General features: G+C 34.6%; 1 pseudogene; it reads left to right on the forward strand.

Moving 5' to 3' along the window:
• The first annotated feature begins 1,549 nt into the window (after positions 1-1,549).
• LOC132036649 (bidirectional sugar transporter SWEET2-like) lies at positions 1,550-6,001 on the forward strand (annotated as a pseudogene).
• Positions 6,002-6,302: the final 301 nt, after the last annotated feature.

Consider the following 6,302-nt stretch of genomic DNA (forward strand, 5'->3'; position numbering starts at 1 on the left):
TTTAACCGATTTTATTATCTTTTTTCTTGAATATTTTAATACAATGTCATCACTCATCTCACATTTTGTGTTATTTTCTTAAGAAACACCTTAATTATATATTGTTGTATATTACTAGGACTAAAGAAATATTTGAAGTAAAATTTATATGTTTTGTATGAAGACTTTTTTGAAAAAAAAAAAAAACCCAAAAAATCCGAGAAAACCGAATAATCCGATAAAACCCGAGGTTGAAAACCCTGAATTTTATTGGTTTGGTTTGGTATTTAGAAAATCCAAACCAATCCGGTCCATATACACCCTTACTTAGAGGAGTTATTATAACTAATAGTAGTAATACTTATCTAGATAAGTGGCATCGTATCGTTCATTAATAAAAGGAACAGAATAACACAAAATTACAATTTTGAGTTTTGAAGATTTATTTTAGCAAAAAACAACTCAAATAAATAGAGTTTGCGAAGATTTATAAAATATTTCAGACAAACAGTACACAGGCACCTAATTAGTGTTAAAGTAAATTTAATTAAAAGAAATAAAGTTCAACAGGTGGCATGTGAAAAAAGGAAATAAAGGGACCGGTCTGCCAATTATAACAACCGTTGCCCATTAAAAGACATGTGATAATTTGGTCCCTCTAGCCTTGAAAATGACATTAGGACCTAAAAATGATCAATCTTTTTTTGTTTCTTTTAATTTTTATATTTTAAAGTAATTGTTATGTTTAAAATATATGTTATGAAAAGGTAGATCTTTTTGAATACTAAAATTTTTCTCACATGCCACGTACACATTGCTAAAATGATAATATGAGTATTTTCAAGCGCCAGAATTTTGACTTTCTCATAATTTGTATTTTTCTAAGTAAATAACAAATTTAGTGACTTTAGGATTATAATTCGATAATTTAGTGATTTTAAATTAGAAAAATAATTTTATAATTTTAATGTTACAAGATTACGCTTAGTGATCGTGAATTTAACCCCATATCTTCGTTATTAATGTCCACACTTAAAACTACTTTTAGCACTTAATTAATGCTTATCCCCAAATTATTATACAAGTGGTTCTTTAATATCTAAGCGTGAAAGTATAGTTTGATACGATGTAAAAACAGTACGGTGCGAGTTGAGATTTTTGCTTCTTAGAGATTTAAAGATTGAATTTTTGGGGTGTCAAAATTTGATGTTTTATTTGGCTGCGTCTCAAATTTTTGCAATTTGTAAAGATACAGCTGGAACTGCCGGTACTCATCATTTTCTCTGTTTAATTACTACTTTTTTTGTCATAAAAAATTGGTTTTTGTGGTTTCTTGCAAACTCTTTTCTTCTTCGTTTCTTGCAAGTTGCAATTTTCCATGTTTTGATCAGTTAGTTGAGTCAATTATAAGACATTTCTAAATTTGAATAATATAGAATCATTGGAACTCTTTTTGGTTACAACAACAACAACATACCCAGGTGGATCCCACAACGTGAGGTGGTAAAGTGTATGCAGACCTTACCCCCACCTTGGAAGGTAGGGAGGTAAATTCATGCTAGCTAAGAAAATTCATGCTAGCTAAGTTAACTGTTTTTTGCTAATAGAATTGGTGAAGTTGTAGTTTAAGATATTGTTAGGAAAAAAAAAAAATTATATTGTGGGAACAGAAAATTCATTGGGAGAAATCTATGTCATTAAGGAATTTAAGCTCCCACTATTTTGCTGCATGACTTTGTGGCAGTATTCCTGATTGTACAAAGCCAACAAGACAAATTCAAGCTCTAACAACACTTGAATTTCCACAAGAACACGATGAAAATATTTTTGCATTAAGAATAATTTATCCTGAACCCCATAAACAAAAAGAGCTGTGGTGAGAATCCATAAACTTAAAATTTCTGGATTCGCCTATGGTTCTTGAAGGTGTAAGACATGTATTATATAAATACCTTAGATGTTTGACTGTTTAAACATACACAACTTTGATTTTCTGAACGGGTACTTTCCAACAGTTATCTTTTAATTTACACTTGGCTTCTCTTCTATCTCCAATCACTAACTACACCAATAGATATTTCAAATGGTTTGATCATCCCGCTGCTAGTGAAGGACACGAGAAACTTATTGCTTGCTTATACTATGTGCTGTTTAGCTCTAAACCTCTTAATTATTTCCCATATCCAAGGTCAAGTCTGTAAATTTAGGCCTGATTTGCTGCTAATTTCTGCTGTACTTTTTCCATTAGTTCTTTCGAAAGTATAAGTAAAAACTCTGTGTGTGTGTGTGTGTGTGTACAACTTAACCATATAAATAAGTTATTGGTACAATAAAGAAGTAAGTAGTTTTTTTGGTGTAATTTACAAAACGAACATCACATAGAAATATCAACATTAACTTGATAGCTGTGGGCAAACGGTTGTTCCAAATGGTGTCAAACTTTTAGCCCAAAGCAATTTTAGAAACTCTATTTGAGTTAAAACATTTTTAGATTCAACTCTTGATGAAGTGCTTTTCATGTTAAAAGCACTTTTTGCTCAATCGCGTCGGAGTCCTGTGCCAGGCCTTGAATGAAATAGATTGTAAAGGGAAAATGAGATAATACGCTTTACTTCTCAGCTTACTCGCTATTGTTCAGCAACAATTTTCACTTTTTTTCTATATGAGGTTGCAAAATTATTCTTGAGCTTTATCGCGACTCGAGAATTAACCATCTTAGTTGCTTGTTGCAGGGAACATCTTTGCTTTTGGATTGTTTCTGTCTCCAATTTGAGTCTTAAGCTTTTCATACGTCAGTTAGTTTTACTGCACTTCCGTAATATAGAAAACAAAGTTCACCTTGGTAAATTACTTCTTTCTCCATATTCCATTACTATTTTTGTTATCTTTATTGTCAGAACTACATTCAGGAGAATAATGAGAAATCAATCAATCTAACAGTTCTCAGGGATGCCATACATATATGGGCTTTTGAACTGCTTAATCTGTGCCTGGTATGGCACCCCCCTCGTATCTCCCCACGATTTGTTAGTTACAATGGTCAATTCAGTTGGTGCTGTTTTTCAACTTGCCCACATTGTAATTTTTGTAATGTATACAGAGAAAGAGAAAAAGGTTAATTATCTTCTGTTCTATTATGATTTAAAATGTTTCACACTCATTCATATTGGAACCTTTTAATTTGTATGCCCATCACCGTTGTTTGTAGTTCAGGATGCTGGGATGGATGCTCGCAGTCTTTGGCCTATTTGTGATTATTGTACTTGGAAGCTTGTGTACACTTGACTTGGAACTCCGACGCATCATCATTGGCTCCCTGAGTTGTGCTTCCCTCATATCAATGTTTGCCTCCCTGCTGTTTATTATTGTATGTATGTCTGACCACTGGCATTCAGATTTTCTATGAACGTTTCTATCAAGTTCTTATTCTCTTAACGCTTTTCGGCTGATTCACTGTCTTACTCGTGTTCCAGAATCTGGTGATGAGGACCAAGAGTGTCGAATTCATGCCATTTTACCTGTCCCTCTCCACCTTCCTAATGAGTGCCTCTTTCTTTTTTTTTTTATGGAATTTTCAGTTTTGATCCATTTATATATGTGAGTTTTGCCTTACTTATATTATAGAAGGGCTTTTCTAAAAATTTAACGAGGAAAGGGAACCTGCTTCCCCTAGCATCTTATAAAAGTTGCAAATGTCTTACCTTTTTACTCTTGCCTGTCTCATAATTTGAATTTCAGGGACCAAATGGCATTGGAACACTTTTAGGAGTTGTACAATTGCTTTTATTTGCATATTACAGAAATTTTTCAAGGTGGGACTCTACTGAAGGCTTTATAGTGTCTTATTCATGAACTAGAGATTAAAGAAATTAGTGTCTTATGCGTGAAGAGAACACCGAGGAAGAAAGGTAAATGCTCGATTCCTTTATCATCCGCTTCATCCAGAAGAATCTAATGCTAATAATCTCTTTCTCTCTTTTTTTAATAAGGTTTACCCTGCAGTGCAGGATATTGTTGTATTGATATAAAAAGAGGAGGGCTAGACCATACCTCTATATAAACATACAACTGGTGATTCAATCACCCCAAAAAGAAGGTATGCCTTATGGACATAGTCCTTCCATCCTAACAAAAGAATCTATAGAGTTAACTAACTCTAATATTAGAATTATGGTACCTAGTCCTAAGACTTGGCATTTGCCATTTATCCAGTTGAAAGGGTCCCTTAGACACATTAGGAGCTGATCAACTGAGTAGAAAACCTTGTCTTGGTTCATGTTAGCAGCAAGTTTGGCTAGAGAGTCTGCAATACTAATAATCTCTACTTGTGCCTTTTGTGAACATATATCTATCTTTCATTCTTTCTGAAGCTGTTATATTACAAGTATACCTTTTAATTTGTACATCTCCCTTTGTTTTGTCCTAGGTGAGACTTGAGAGTAAGTTCTCACTAGATCGTGTGGAGAATGATTGGAATTGCAAGCTCACGGTGATGGATGTTTCCTAGTCATTGAGCCCCTTCAACTATACCTGGTTCCTGAATATCTGTTTTCTGCATATAATCTGCAAAGTTGGAAGATAACTTGTTGGCCCTCAGGGCATTTGTTCATCTTGTTCCCACTTTCCCTTTGGAACTCATTCTTCTGACATGGATAGTGGATGGAGCTCATATAGTTGTGATTAAGTATGCACATTCTTTGTTCTACGGTAGACATAATGCTAAAGAATTGAGGCAGATTCAGGATCTTAATGGGTTCGGAATTTTCTTGCCACAGTTCATTTGATTTTCTGGCTTCCGAACATATTATTTGTACCTATCTAGTGTGTTTTTAACACAGATATACAGTGTATGGGCCGAACATACCAGGTTCAATTGAACCCGCTCGTTATACTATAAATCCGCCCCTGCTAAAGAAGTTGTTATACTGTTTATATACCCACTTTTTCATTAACAATAGTTCTAGTATACTAGGCGATACAAGCATTAACGTCCAGAAGCCCTTTTGTCTTCCCTGCATACTCGACTTTCAGTACCAGTTGGTAATAAGATGGTCGATTGAAGCATATGTTGAGTCAAGAGAAAAGGAATAAGCTTGAGCTTTCTTAGGATTCAAGTGTTGATAACTGAAATAGCTATGAAACTGGTGAGATCCTCAGAACTCAGCTGCAAAAAATCTGAGTTTCCGTGCATAAACTTTAGTTTGTTTGCACCCGCTCTAATCTATGATTTGACTGTTCACTTTAAGTTATTTCCAGTCCTGTGAAGGAGGGTAAAGACCTGAAGAATGATGCAGGGACAATTTCTGTGTCAAAAGATTTATTTAACGTCGTCTCTCAACTGATAGGTAATAAGTACAGTGTTCTTCATCTATACATTGTTTTGAAAGTAATCATCCTGTATTATGTGCTATAGCTATGGAAAACTGAACTATAAAGAGAAAAATTCTTCAGGATTTGGTAGTTGTTTCTCTGATGTTTGGCCTTTTAACCAATTTATGTTTTACCTGATCATAGTTGAATCCATTATTGGCTTGATGAAGTGGCGTGGCCTCTCTGATCATACAGAATAAGACCACTGAACTTAGGCAGCTCACACTTTTCACCCATAAGTATAGGCCTTTGCCAAACAGGTGAATCTGAACTGCGACTCTGCCATCCAAAATCAGCTTCAACCTGATCACCACTAACGAGCAATGGAGAAAGCTTCTGTTTCTGGCTCCACCTTACTGAGCTTGTTAGATCCTCCTTCACCGAACCCAACTCTGCTCGTGGCTCCGAACAATCTACGTCGGTTGAAGTTGAATCATCGATACACGGTTCTTGATCATCTGTTCTCTTTCTTACATATCTCCTTAAAGCAGCAATAATGCAGGTTCCAATAACTAAGGAGCAGATGCAAACTACCAATAATGAAACAGCTCCATGGGTTGATATTTTCCATTTGTTTTCTAAATTCCATATTGCTTCCATGTTGTGTATCCAGTAAGTATCAGAAAATAATTGATGAAAGTTCAAGACATAATATGATGAAATATATAAGAGAATGAGTTATGTGCATATATTCAGAAGGAAAAAACTAGTCGTTGGTTTGGTTTTTTTCTATATCTAGGCGCCTTTGTGAGGTTGACAGACTCTTTAATTTGGTGCTTGAAAATTCTATTAGGTGGGGTCTTCTTTCCCGTTGAATAATTGTCATTAGCCGTTTATTACTATTGTTGATCTTTTATATTTGTTTCTGCCTATTGCCACTAGATGCAATGACATAATTGGTAACAAAATGGGAATAAATATTGCTTACCTTCTTCGCTACAGTTACCGAGCAA

This window comes from Lycium ferocissimum, chromosome 11 (genome assembly GCF_029784015.1).
Source record: "Lycium ferocissimum isolate CSIRO_LF1 chromosome 11, AGI_CSIRO_Lferr_CH_V1, whole genome shotgun sequence".
In the NCBI taxonomy this organism is placed as follows: Eukaryota; Viridiplantae; Streptophyta; class Magnoliopsida; order Solanales; family Solanaceae; genus Lycium; species Lycium ferocissimum.